General features: G+C 44.4%; 1 long non-coding RNA gene across 1 annotated transcript; it reads left to right on the forward strand.

Moving 5' to 3' along the window:
- Window positions 1–10,244: 10,244 nt before the first annotated feature.
- LOC143684388 (uncharacterized) lies at window positions 10,245–14,603 on the forward strand. Its single transcript, XR_013176026.1, has 3 exons — window positions 10,245–10,370; window positions 10,453–10,515; window positions 14,520–14,603. It is a non-coding gene; the product is annotated as an uncharacterized LOC143684388 (long non-coding RNA).
- The last annotated feature ends 295 nt before the right edge of the window (window positions 14,604–14,898 follow it).

Genomic DNA, 14,898 nt, shown 5'->3' on the forward strand with positions numbered 1-14,898 from the left:
TCAAAGGTCCCACCCGAAACAATAGGTCTGCCTCCACAAGATTGGATTAAGAAAAAGAACATGGCTTTTCTGGGGTACATAACAGCTTCAAACAAGCACCGACCCCTTATTCAAAAATTAAGAATTTCAAGATGGCGATCGCAAACCATTACACTAAGCCTCGAGCCCGTGAAACTAGCCCTGGCTGTGTGCAGTTGTTGTACTTGTATCCTCCCCTTTCTCCAGGGGCAACTCCTATTACTCTGCTTCTGATTATGCTTCCATTATATTTCACTGCACAGTGAAGTTGATGTTTGCAGTTCATTCATGAGGTCTCTACTCAAATATCACCTTATCCCCTATCTTTCTCAATACTTAACACTATCTAACATACTATAAATTTTACTCATCTATCTTATTTCTGTGTATCTCCCCTACTAGAATATAATCCACAGGGGCAGGGTTGCCTGTTTAGGTCATACTGCATCCTCAACATCTAGGACCGTGCCTGTCTTATAGCAGGTGCTCAGTCAATATTTGTTGAAAGAATGAATAAGTGAATTTAAGGAATATCAATCAGAGGATATGTAACACATCTGTGCACTGGTCAATCCATCCATTCAACAGCATTTCATAGTTGCCTCTCAAACTGCTGCATCCTGTTATCTCCTGGAGGTGTGATCACAATGGAACTACTGTCTGCCTTCAGGACATTCACTGTTTAGAAGGACACTGGTACATAGGTCACTGCTTGAATTCCTGACAGCAATTGTGAAACAGGCTGATGTCACAGAATCATGAGGCTGGCCAGACCCCTGTTGGGAAAAGATAATTTTGAGTCCCCCTTATAAATGGAGCACACAGGATGTTTAAAACACTTCTTAAAATCATCTCAAAATGGGGCCTTTCCAGAAAGAGTCAATGAATCATTCAGGACTCTTAAGAGTACAAATAAAGATCCAATCCAAATTGACTAAGTCATAGAAGGGAATCTGAGGTCTCCTGCAGTAAAACAGGCATTCACCCAGGGCTTAAGTCATGTGGCTTGGGCCAGTTTCTCTTTCTTCCCATTTCAGCACTGTCAAGCTAGTTGCTCCCTGGCTGGGCATGTGGATGCAGGATTAGCCACAGTCCTTCCTTGCTTGTGGCTCACTCTTCTGGGGCTTCGAGGAGGCTTTTTCCTCCTGGGACCTAAGTACATGCCTCCTCAGGTCCCCCCTGATTCTGCTTGAGTTTCCTGCTCAGGTTGGAACTAACCAGTACGACCAGGGCAATGGGGTCTTCTGATTGTCTTAAACCAAACAGGATCCACCGGGGAGTTTGGGTAAGAGTCAGTCTCCCCCCCACCCCCACCCCATGACATGGCCAAGAATGGGAGAGTTAGGAATTAGCCAGGGAAAATTGTTTGTAGGTGGTAGAAGAGGGGACTAGATGCTGGGGTGAGGTGGTGACATCACCATTGCTGCTTACTTTATATAATTACTTAGGTCGTTCAGTATTCAGTGAGCTCCAGTTGCAAGGTGTCTTGATGAGCCTTTGGGGTATGATCAGGTTATTCTTTTATCAAAGATTCAGATGCAAGTGATTTATTAAGGAGGCACTCCCAGGAGAAACCTTTAATTAGTGGGGTGGGATGAAGCAGGAGAGGAAAAGGGAGGTGTGAATCGGCTGCAAGGTGTGAATCGGCTGGAGTGCTGGCTTCAGCCTGATCCTGCTGGGAACTCTGGAGACTAGTCACACTCCCAGGCCAAGGAACTGGGCTTCTACTCCTGCGCCAGACAAGTTCAGCTCTCTAGGCAGCTCTGAGGCTGCGGTGCCCAAGGACAGCTCTGTGAATCTCAGGGGCTCCCTGGTCAGAGGTGAGGGTGCACAGAGGTGAGCGTGCTCAGAGGTGAGCATGCACAGAGCCCGTGACAGGGAGTTACAGCTGAAGCTTGTGCAGGATGCGCGGGCCCAGGGCGCCCAGAGCAGCGCAGGGGGTGGGGAGTGCACTTTGGGAAAAGTTCCCGCCAGAAATGCCCACCGCAGGGAGGGTGGGGCAGGCGCGGCCTGGGGTCATGGCCACGGGCCTGGGGCCTGTAATTGTGGGGAAGGAGGGGCTCGAGATGGGAGGGGTACAGGGTCAGCGGGCAGGCTGTCCGAGATGCTCGGGCCCTGCCCAGGGCCCCAATGCCGCGAAGGGGGAGGGGGGCAGTTCTAGCCCCTCCCACCACACAAACCCTTTTCTTAAATATCGCTAAGAAACTTTTCAAAAGGAAACAAAATAGAAGAGAGTGGGAGGGAGAGAAGAGTGGGAGGGAGAGGAATCCCGTGTCCAGCCGCTCTCAGCTTGCGGCCTTGACTCCTGCCCGCCCAAGTCCCAGACCCCGGGCTCTCGGCTCCCGGGGAGTGGGGGGTCCCCTGCCTGCCTCAGCGGGGGCCCGGAGCTGGGGTACAGCCGCGAAGCCCCGAGGTGTGGTGCAGAGGCCGGAGCCCCGATGTCCTAACCCCAGGGTCGGAAACACGAGCTCCTCGGATGGAGCACATCTAGGGAAGGAGACCCAAAGGAGGACTCAGTTTAGGGATTACAGAAGAAAGAAGAAGGAAGGCATCACTTGACCAGTGTTGGTGCCTCCTCGTGGGCTGTGGGGTGCCAGCCCCCCAGGCCTTCTCCGTGCCTTCTCACACCGTGACTCTCAAGACAGGGCTGCCTTGGCCTAGGAACTCTTTTGTAAACACTGGGTCTGAGGAAAGTCCTGCCCTCTTGCCTCCAAGCAGGATAATTAAAGCTCCCAAGGGAACCGGCTGAGGCCAATTCCTCTCCACCTCGTTTCCTCCCCTCCCCTGCCTGGCCTGCCGGGCTCCCTTACTGTATTCCCCCACTTCCCCCTCTTCCCCACCTTCCTCCCCCCTCCTCCCTTCTCCAGCCCCCCCTCCTGCCTCTGCAGACTTCCCTAATGATCTCTTACACATGCATCCTCAGGTCAGGGTCTACTTCTGGGGAATTCACTGACCTACACATTTTCTGTCACCCTTACTCCAGGGCAACCACAAAAGAAAAACAAAACAAGATAAAAACCTGCCAGGTTGTTTGCACAGGGGTGAATAAATAGCCTTTTACGCAAATATTTCACTGGGTCTCCTCCGTGCTCCATTATTAAATATTGCTCTGTGCCTCCTCCTGGATGAGGGGACCACTGTGGTGAAGAGTGCCACTTGCGGGGATGAGCACCACCTGTCACCAGACACAGCCCTGGGTACCTCTGGAGCAGGAGGGCGGCAAGCTTGGCTGTGCCACCCCCCAGTGAGAGTCCGAGGTGACCCCACAACTTTTTCAGGGTTTTCTTCCTAGCTTAGTCACTTATCTGGTTGTCTATTTCTATATTGCAAAGGTCCCTAAAATCAAATGGCTCAAATAACTATTTATTTATTTATTTATTTAATTTGCATGGACAGGCATTGGAAATTGAACCCGGGTCTCCAGCATGGCAGGTGGGAATTCTGCCATTGGGCCACCATCCTACCACCCAACTATTTATTTTTGTATCCTATAGTTTGGTGAGTTGATTGGGCTCAGAGCTCAGCTCATTTGGGGTCTTTCATGATTGCTTCAGTCATCTAAAGACTCAGTTGGGTCCAAGTTCACGATGGCTCACTTATATGGCTAGGTACTGCTGTCTGCTGGGAACCAGCAGAGCTATGCATTGGAGAGCACCTGCACACAGGCTTTCCAGGTGGCTTGGACTTCCTCAGAGCATGGTGGCTGGGGTCCAAAGGGAGAATCTCAAGAGCAAATATTTCAAGAGAGCCAGGTGAGAGCTGCAACACTTCTAAAGGCTGAGCCCCAATAGCCCCAAAATGTCATTTCTATTTAGGTAACTAAGGCCAGCCAGACTCAAAGAAAGGGAAATTAGATTTTTCCTTTTAAAGCAAGTTGCAGCATTCACATACAGGAAGGGAAGCATTGCAGAGACAGTTTACCTTAGCGGCTCACTGAGTGACAGGTCATGGACATCCAAGCAATGAACAAGCAGATCTTGAGCTCCCACCTCACAGAGGACCTTTGGGAGATGTTACAGGGGTACCAAAACGCATAAGACAAGGTTGAAGAGGTGAGAATGAGGCAGGCAAATCTTATGGTGGAATTGAGTGGGGACATCTCTTTCTTAGCCTATCAGAGCCAGCTCATGGGAACCATACAAAGCTGATCACAAATACCTCCCAGAGTCCAGCAGCCACGGTGTGCATGGTGGAACACATTTAGGGAAGGAGACCCAAAGGGGGCTCAGCCTAAGGCTTCCAGAAGAAAGAAGAAGGAAGGCATCACTTAGACCAGTGTTGGTGCCTCCAATCTGGGGTATGTTAAGAAAGCCAAGACTAAAAATGTTCTGGGAAGAAATATTTGAGCATGAAAATGACGCTGGTTGTAAAATGGAGTGGAAAAACTTCCCTGTGAAGAACAGGTCATGTGGAGGGAATGCTACAGATATTGGAAAGAACAGGCCAAGAGAATCCCCAGCTGTCTTTCCACCCCTTATGCTTCTCCTCCTTGGGATGGCAGGGATGTTGCAGAGGCTTCCTCATTCCTGCAGGCTGGATTCCCTTCTGCTTACTATTTGTAGTGTTGGGAGTGATGCTGCAGAAGTTGGATGATCTGATGATCACATCAGGATTATTGTGAGGTTCACACTGGCTGGCTGCTCAGCCCTGTATTGGTTCTCCTCTTCTTCCTGAGATACAGAGCAACTAAGTCTAGCTGGATACATGGAACTAATATAAAAACTATGTTTCCTAGCATCCCTTTTGGCAGAGTATGGCCATGTAACTTGGTTTTGACCCATAAGAAGTAAATAAAAGTTTGTATCAACGTCCAAGGGTCTTAAAGGGAGGGGGCATGGCTTTCTTGCTCTTTCTCCTTCCCAAGGACTGAAATATGGGCATGATGGCTGGTGTTCAAGTGGCTCTCTTAGACTATAAGGTGGCCTTGAGGATAGTGGCATGGAGAGCTGGAAGGCACTTGGATTCTTGGAGTGATTGTAGAGACCCACACAGATTCTGGGCTGCTTAAATCCAGACATTTTAATATAAGTAAATTCCTGTCTTGTTTAAGGTTCTGCTATTTTTTTGCTTTTGTTGTTGTTATATGCAGCCAAACCTAATTCTAACCATTTGCACAGAGCTAATGAGTGTGCTTAGCACTGCCTACTAATTAAATGTCTTCATAAAATATTGTGTTAAGTATGTTTGAACAGTGATCATTCAGGGCTTTCAAATTAGAGACATTTCTCTACAGTCTTAGGTGAGGACTGGAGTATTGTATTAGTTAGGGTTCTGTAGAGAAATAAATCAACAGGGAACACTCGCAAATATAAAATTTATAGAAGTGTCTCATGTGACTGTGGGAATGCAGAGTCCAAAATCTGCAGGGCAGGCTATGAAGCCAACGATTCCGATGGAGGGTCTGGACGAACTCCACACGAGAGGCTCGCCAGCTGAAGTAGGAAGAAGAGCCTGTCTCTTCTGAATCCTCCTTAAAAGACTTCCCGTGATTAGATTAAGCATCACTCATTGCAGAAGACACACCCCTTGGCTGATTACAAATGAAATCAGCTATGGACGCAGCTGACATGATCATGATTTAATTCTATGAAATGTCCTCATTGCAAGAGACAGGCCAGCACTTGCCCAACCAGACAAACAGGTACCACCACTTGGCCAAGTTGACACATGAACCTGACCATGACAAGCATCTAATCCTTAAAACTATTCCAAGCACCTCTCTGAGAAGAAGCATGATGTGATAAATATAGAACTTTGTAAACAGGTGCCCAGGGCAGGTTCTGGTATATAAAAGCCATGTCATAATATTTGTTGATGAAATATTAGTTGGATGAACCATTCAGTTAATCCATGTAACCCAAATTATGAAAATATGAAATCCCACCATCTTGAAGGCCAGGAATTCCCCACTCAGTTGATTCCCCAAGTATATCCAAATATTTCCAGGTGAACTTCTCCTGGAGAAGGTCTTCTCACCTTCGCAAGCCACCTTCTCTAATAGCCTCCCAAGGTTGTCCTCTTCTGATAACCACCAGATACTTCTCTTTAAATTAAAAAAAATATTTGCTGCTGGTTTGTAGATGACGCAAGGGAAATACGAAAGAAAGAACAGCTTAAGATGACTACATAGAAATTTGGGGAAACTTACATATGGAATAGATACTAGAGGATTTTAAGGAATGATTATTCGTTTTCTTAGGAGCTGTGGTGGGTACACAGGCAACTGGAAATGTGCTGAGGTAAAACAAGTTTTCTTGAGACAAATAAAGCAAAATACAGAAAAAAGTTAATAATCATTGACTCTAAGTAAAGATTGTGTATGAATTTATATACTATTTTTCACTTTTTCGTATGTTTGAATTTATTTGTAATTAAAAGTTGGGAAAATGAAAAGTTGGGAAAAAAATTTTAAAGGAAGAAAATGAATACACAGGCTGTGGCAGACTTTTTCACCTGTTTAATTTCTCGTACCCCATTCTTCCTTCTGATAAATTTTTTTTTTTTTTGATGGAGGGGAAGAATGTGCCCAGGTTAGTTTGTTTTTTAAAGCCATTTTCCATCCTCCCTTGTACATAGATATTATCATGTCACTAAGTTCTGGCCATTGGAATGCAGGTGGGAGCTTTTGAGTTGGCCTTCTGGGAAAACTCCTTTAAAAGGGAACAATCAGCTGCAAGGTACATTTTTACTCTTTCCCACTTCCTCCTGCCTGGAACCCAGGTGTGATGGCTGGAGCCGTAGTGTGGACATTGCAACTACGGAGAGATCTAGATGGTGAATGGTGGAGCAAGAAAGACAGGCGAGTGATCATTGTTGGCACTGTGTTCTGTTCACCGCAGCCATGGCAGGCAGTTCCAGCACATCTGACAGCTTCCTACTCTTAAGAACCGTGGGGTTGCTCCAGCACCATGGAAGCTTGCAGCCTATGTGCAGGAATAGTCTGGGCAAACTGGGTCTTTAGCCCCCTTGGGGCAACCCTCAACAAATGTGTGCCAGGGCTCAGTGGATAAATGCCTCGGTTTTCATCCTGGACATTTTGAAGCACATTTCGAAGCGCCTCCTACACAGCTCCTCAGAGGGGGCCCAGCAGGACTGAGCCCACTGACCACAGCACTGACCTAATCTTTAATAGACGCTTCCTTGGCTTTCCTTTCTTCCCTGTCTCACATTCCCACTTCTTCCTGGAATCAGTTTTCAAACAAACTGTGCACAGGATTTACCTTTGTAGAGACCCAAACTAAGACAGGTCAGAACATTAGCTTTGTTTTGATGTCAGTGGAAACACACGGATGTTTTAAAGACAGGGGCTTGGTTACGTATACATTGACAACTGGGGACCCTGCAAATGAGGGTTAGTGGGGGAGATGAATGTAGGTCCCTGTGAGGGGTGATGGGAGCTGAAACTGAGTATGTGACCCTCTAGTCCCAGAGACATTCAGGGTGTGAACGTGTGAATCACAAGTATAACATGTGAAAGAGTTTCCTTGAGTATGTTTGGGGTTTTTACATTTTGTTTTTAAAAATGTTCTATTTTTTGTGCTTCCCAGTCATGCCTCTTCTGAGATGCTCCGGAAATCTAAGAGAACAAAGAAGCACTTCAGGTCTTTCATCAGGGAAAGGCAGCTTCCTCCAAAGAAGGGTGACTCAGCTCTGACTGGCTGGCTGCGTGGCCTGAGGCCAGACTCCAGAACTTGGCTGACCAGTCCCAGCCCAGTCCAGAATGAGCCATGCCAGTGTGGCGATGATGCATCACCTACTTGGTTTACTGGCAGTTAGAGCTGACCGTGACTGAGCAAGGCTGCAGCCCAGTGTTAGGTAGCATGGGTATGTGAGCAGAAGAGAGCTGGGGATGGGGGCATAGGGAGGGAGCTGAGCAGAGTGCCAAAGCTGGGAAAATGTGTAGGCCCCTTCCACCCCACAGCAGCCCTTGCCCAGGTTGGCCCCTGCTTCTCTGGTCCTCCCAGGGGGTAGGGTCTCAAATGGTCCTGCCTGTTTCCAGGGTAGTGTCAACTGCTCCTAGAGCCATGCATGGTGTCTGACATGGCAGAGGTATGAGCTCCATCGCTCCTTACAGAGATCCACACAACCAGTGAGTCACAGCCCCCATGGCTCAGTCTGTGGGCTGGTCACTTCTTGCCCTTTCCGGTCCCCCAGGTCTGAAGTCCTACCCTAGAGCCCAGTCATTTGACAGGCCCTCCCTTTAACCCACTTATTCCAGAAGCATCCCCACATGCGCTCGCAGACCCAGGGAGGACGTAGAGGTGAGGAGTGAGCACGGGCCTCCACGCCACCTCCTGGCCCCTCCAGGCCCCGCTCACCGCCTCTGCCCTGCTGGCTGGTCTCTAAGAGATCAACAAAGCAACCTGGTCCCTCACCAACAAGGTCTTAGGTAAAACCAACAACGAGCTAAGAGAGGTGGGTCACCCACGCCACAGAAACAGAGAACCCTCTGTTCTCCTGCCCCTGGCTCCTGACCACCTCTCAGCCAGCCCCGAGGATGTGATAGTCCCTTCCTAGTAGTGGAGCTTTTGCTGTTTATGGATCATTCCAATATGTTAAGAAGTTGTTCCTTACAATGAGGCCAAACCTGTTTTCCTATAATTTTTTTTTCACCTTTTCATGTGTTTATTGGACATCTGAAACCCATTGGGTTTTTGAAAGCCCAAACCATACCTTTTAAAACATACTGCACTTTGGCCGTCATTTTTTTTTTTTTACATGCATACATTATTTATTTCTTTATTGTGAAATAGAACATATATACAAAAAAGCAATAGATTTTAAAGTACATTTTAACAAGTAGCTATAGAACAGATTTCAGAGCTTGGTGTGAGTTGTAGTCCCACCATTTCAGGTTTTTCCTTCTAGCTGCTCTAAGACACTGGAGACTAAAAAGAAATATCAATATAATGAGTCAGCAGTCATGCTCATTTGTTAAACCCTAACTTCTCTGTTATGACTCCTCCTTCTCCTTTTATCTTTCTCCCATTCTTTAGGGGTATTTGGGCTATGCCCATTCTAACTTTTTCATGTTGGAAGGGGCTGTTGATAATATGGGGCAGGGGAATGGAACTAGTTACTGTTCTGGAAGGGCTGGGCCTCTCGGTTTCTGGACTTATCTGGCCTCAGAACCATCTGAAGGTTTAGATTTCTGAAAATTTAGCTTGGAAACTTGTAGGATCTCAGATAGACCCATGGGTGTTCTTTAGTATTAACAAGAATGATATTGGTTGGGGGTTGTCAAGCGTAGCAATTAGCAATATCTAACTGAAGCTTGCATAAGAGTAGCCTCCAGAATAGCCTCTTGTCTCTATTTGAACTCTTAGCCACAGATGCCTTATTTTGTTACATTTCTTTTCCCGCTTTTCGTCAGGAAAGTGTTGTTGATCCTATGGTGCCAGGGCCAGACTCATCCCTGGGATTCACATCCACCATTGCCAGGGAGATTTACACCCCCCGACATCCTGTCCCACGTAGGGGGGAGGGTAATGATTTGTCTTGCAGTTGGGCATAAAGACCCTTTGGCTTTTAAAATGTTGGGATTTTTTTTTTCCATTTTCTTTCTCCAATCACATTTTTCAAAGCTGTGTATTTTATTGTTTTCTTTCAATGAATTAGCATTTGATTTGATTTGATTGACCAAATTTCTTGTTATTGAGTTTCATCTGTTTTCGTTTTATTTATGCTATCTTTTATCTTTAGTAATTTCTGCCTATACTTGCTTTGAATTTATTTTGCCATTCACTTTCTAGCTTCTTAGGTTGAAAAGTTAATTCACCTGAAGTCAGCCAGTCTTGTTTTCTTATAAATGTACCTGTGAGTGTATGAATTCCCCTGTGTACTGCTTTGACTGCATCTGCAAGATTTTGATATGTAGGTCTCTAATTGTTTTTTTCTGAATAATTCATTGTTAATATTTTACTGCTTGTTGAAATCAAGAGTCATTTATGATAAAATAAACAAGCAAAACAACAACAAAAAAGTCATTTATGATGCTTTTGTAAAAATGTCCAATTTAACAGAATTTTGGCTGAATCTTTGTTAATTTTTAATTCTGTTACCTTGTGTTCAGAGAATATAGCCTATATGATTTTTCACTTTTTCTCTAACTTTCATCCATGTTGGGTCAGCACTCTGGTTACCTTCAACAAAAATTTAGCTCCCCTTTCACGGAATGCACCTTTAAATATTTGATGGCAGTTACTGAGCCACCTCCGTAGCAGCAACAGCCAAGGGGAGCGGAGGGGAGTCTTCAGTCCACCCTCGGGGGCTTCTTAAAGGATGTGGGTGTCCCGCACCCCCACCCATCACTGCCGAGTGTGAGGCAGGAATGGGAAAACTTCCTTAATGAGGTATTCTCAGGAGGACGGGGGTGGGGTGGGGGTGGGGTCACCTCTGGAGGTGTTCCAGCCCTTTCGTGTCCTTCCTTTGCAGGCCTGTCAAGTCCCCATGATGCTCATTGGAACTCAGGGAGCAGTGCATCTCCTCTCTCTTGCAGTAAGCCTGTATTTCTCTTTACATGTTTCAGCTGCCCTCCAGGCTTGTAACTGTCAGCAAATCAAATCAGCCTGCTACCTTTAGCCTCAGAGGATGCAAAGGGAAGTACTTGGGAAAGGGTAGGACCAAGGCCAGACCCTTGAAGTGTACCTCTGGTGTAGAGTGGACCTACATTTCATTCATAAGATGACTCTGGTTAGTATGGGTTGCATAAACCAACACATCTCAGACTTTCTTGTGCAGGTGAATCACCTGGAAATAGTGTTAAAATGCAAAATCTGATTCAATGAGTTGGGGTGATGGCTGAGATTCTGCATGTCTAACAAGCTCTCAGATGATGCTGATGCTGCCAGTTCCAGGACCACATTTTGAGTAGTAAGGTAGGAGCGTGCTGTGTGGAGAAAGGTCTGAGGTTATATCTGTGCTCTGTGCAGAAAAGTGCCATGAGCAATTAGTGCTGTATGCCAAGGGCTGAGGACTGAGCTGTGAATATATGCCACCTTTGCCCAACAAACCTCTCTCTACATTGAAAATGATGCATTATTCAATACAGATAAAAAAAATAAGGGATTCATAACACAGAATGTTGTGCAAGCATGAGAATGGATGTCTATATACTCTATATGGCATTAATTCAAAGTCGTTATTATAATTTTTTTAGAGGCGAGGTTGGAGAACAAACTATACCCTTCCCTCTCATTTATGCAAAAGAATCTATAATCATATACTCTGACAATATTAAAAGTTGATAAAACTTTAGAGGATAGGAACATTCTTATTGTGCTGGTAGGAATGTAAGTTGGTATAACCAAACTGGCATTATTATTAAAATTGAAGACATTTATATCCTAGGACCCAGTAATTCTCCTGGTTATACTTGTGAGAGAAATTCATACTCAGGTGCAACAGGACCAATGGGCAAAACTTTTCAAAATTGTTTGCTTGTAATAGTTTCAAATTAAAAACAACTTAAATGTCCCTCAATAGGAGAATGGATAAATTGTGATATATTTATAATTAAATACTATACAATAACAAAAACAATGAAACTACAGCTGTATTCCCCCATATGGATGAATCTCATGAACAAAATTGCATGAAAGAGGCAAGACAGAAAAGAGAGCATTTTGTATAATTCTGTTCTATAAATTAACAAAACAGGCCCCAAACTAAATTATATTATATAGGGACCTGAATGCAGGTGCTAAAACTATTTTTTAAGGCGAGGAAATAATGCTCACAAAAGTTAGAATCGTAGACATCTAAAAGGATGAGACAGTTATGATCATGGGGTGACACAGAGAGGGTTTGGAAGAGGGAATTTTAATTTCTATTCCTCTGCCTGTATATTGGGAGTTAGACATTAAACGCTACTGGCTAAAACAACACATGCTATATACAACAGATTTATATATATATAAACACGCAGTTGTTACACAGAATTTCGTTGGCAGGAGACAAAGGAAACTGGTAATCGTGAATGCCTCCATAGAGGAGAACTGTGGGTTGGGTTACCCGAATGACAGAGGTTTTCTGTTTATTTGAGTTCTTTAGTTTAGTTTGAATGTATTTATCAGCTGTTTTTTTATATATATATTAAAAATAGTTCATTAAGAAAAAGTACTTCCCATAACCCTCTCCATCCCCATCTCCACAAATAAAACTCAGCATCATTCCCATTTAATACATACCTGTGACAGACATTACTCTATCAACCAATATCTAATTCCCCTTATATCTTGGCATAGGGGAGGATTTCAGCTCCCTGTCCCCTTAAAGTTACTCATGACCATGTGACTTGTTCTGGCTAATGAAATTGTGAACAGAAATGACATGTGTCATATCTGGGGAGAAGCAATTAAATAACCTGTTCATGTTTTCCATCTGGCATTCCCCCTGAGGTGGTGACTGATAGTGTTCAGCCTCTATTAGTCTGCAGTGTACTGGCAACATGAGTGAAAAATAAACTTGTGTAGTTTTAAGCCACTTAGATTTTGGAGTTGCTTGTTATTGCAGCATTACTTAACCTGTGCTGACTAAAACAGAGTTCCTTGCTTTACTAAGTACCATTTTATAAGTGTTGAGCTCAAGTTTATTTTCCCATTGATACCATATCCACATACCCAACTGTTTGGGTTTTCTAATGCTGCCAGAATGCAGTAGGTCAGAAATGGACTGGCTTTTACAAAGGGGATTTATTAGTTTACAAATTTATAGTTCTAAGGCTATGAAAATATTCAAATTAAGGCACCAACAAGAGGATACCTTCACTCAAGAAAGGCCAATCACATCCAGGGTTTTTCTGTCACATGGGGATGTCTGCTGCCCTTTCTCTCCAGGGCTGGTTTCAAAATGGCTCTCTTAGCTTCTTTGGGTCCTGCTGACCTCTCCTGGGGCATATTTTTCTTTAAGCTTCTTGGATCTTTTCTTAGCTTAGCATCTCCTGGGGCAGGTTTTCTGTCTCCAAGCTTCTGTGCTTTCTCCAAAATGTCTTCCTCAAAGGACTCCAGTAAATGGATTAGGACCCACCTTAAATGGGCAGGGTCATATCTCCATGGAACCAAACTAATTGAAAGGTCCCACACATAGACAAAGGCTGATCCTGAGTTGCTCTGACTCTCATCTCCAATGCCTGGGCTATGCTGCAAGATTGGCTGCCTTTCTCACATGGAGACCAGACTAGCACCTCTCACCATTGGCTTTAGAACTTCTGCTGAACACCATGTAGGACCTGGCTCCAAAGGCCTTTTGTTAAAGCCAGAAGGCTTTCTTTCAGTCATCAGCCCAATAAATAGACTTTTGAGATTCTGTTATCTTTAACCTTTTAATGTATTATTTGCCCCGATCTGATTATTGTGCATTCGTTATATTGACAGCTTGCAATTAAGTAAGTAAATAAATTGCATTGAGCATTAAAAAAAAATTCCCACCCAACAATATATCTGCCCCCACAAGAGTGGATTAAAAGACCTCGGCTTTTCTGGGATATATAAGTTTCAAACCAGCACACCCATCTTTTTACCTTTTCCCTCTAGGAAAAGAAAAGTGACCATGAGTGATCATGATGGGTCTTTAGGAACCCAGAGGTTGAAAGAGTCCTCTAAAGTTTACAGAAATATCAAAACTGATGGTCATTCACAGAAGACTGTCTTAGACATTTCTCCATCTGTGAACTCTTAGGTGAGGGATAGTAGAAGAGAGATTAGAAGATGCTGAAGAGACCTACTCAGGCATGAAAGGGTTCTTTTTCTTGTCTAGTTTTTCTTCATCTCCTTCCCTAGAACCCTGAAAGGGTAAGATTTCCCAAGAGTGGTTGGGCCATGCATGCTTTCTAATAGAAGGGTACATGTTTGAGACCTTTTCACACATCTCTGTTAAATGAGATTTTACTTGTTCGGTCCATCATTCCAGCCCATGAGAATTGCTCTAAAATCTGACATTATCATCTAAGTATTAACTGTTTCTTCAAGTTTTGAGTCATTTACAATTCAATAAACTGTTCTTCCAATTTTTCATTCCAAATCACTGGTTAACATGTTGAATAGGGTTGGGCCGAGGACAGACCCTCATGGGACACTTTTAAAGAGGGTGAAAATAAGTCTCCTTTAGCAACAAATAAACACAATTTCTTGATTATGTTTGCAGATCTCAAATTTAGATAGTTTCTTACCATACAATGGTGTTGGGGTTTGGTTTGTACCTGGACCATGTTGTATAAGGCTATGGGCTTCTTCCTTTGGAATCCATAGTATTTAACATATTTTTAAAAATAAACGATAATATTATTGATTAAGCTGCATCACTGCTGATGATGGACCAGAAGTTCTCTCTCCCCCTTTTAGGCATTACGTCCATTTTTCAAATCCCATGGGTTCTAGATGCAGCCTTTGGAAGGTATCAAATAAAATCTAATTGTTTGGTTAATTGTGTTATTCTATTTTATTTATCTCTTTTAATGTGCAGTTAAATAAAAAGATACATCGTTTCTCTCTATTTAATTGCAGTGACGGGCCTTCAAGATGGTCCCATGACTGTCACCTCCTGGAATCCATGCCCTTGTAGAGTCTCTTCTACAAGGTGAAGCAAAGCTGGGCTGTGTGATCAACAGAATATGGCAGAAGTGATGGTGCTTCTCTTTCAGAACTAGGTCATAAAGGCCCTGCAGCTTCTGGTTTGGCCTCTTGAATTACTCACTCTGGGGGATGCCAGTCTCAGGGATGTAAGCAGCCTCACGGAGAAGCCCATGTGGAGAGGAACCAATTAGCCAGCCGTATGAGTGGGGCTTGGTCAAAGCATTCAGATGCCTGCAATCTCCTAAGAGACCTGAGCCAAAACTACCCAAGCAAGCTGCTCCCAAATTCCCAAACCACAGAAACCCCGAGA

This window comes from Tamandua tetradactyla, chromosome 1, assembly GCF_023851605.1.
Source record: "Tamandua tetradactyla isolate mTamTet1 chromosome 1, mTamTet1.pri, whole genome shotgun sequence".
NCBI lineage: Eukaryota > Metazoa > Chordata > Mammalia > Pilosa > Myrmecophagidae > Tamandua > Tamandua tetradactyla.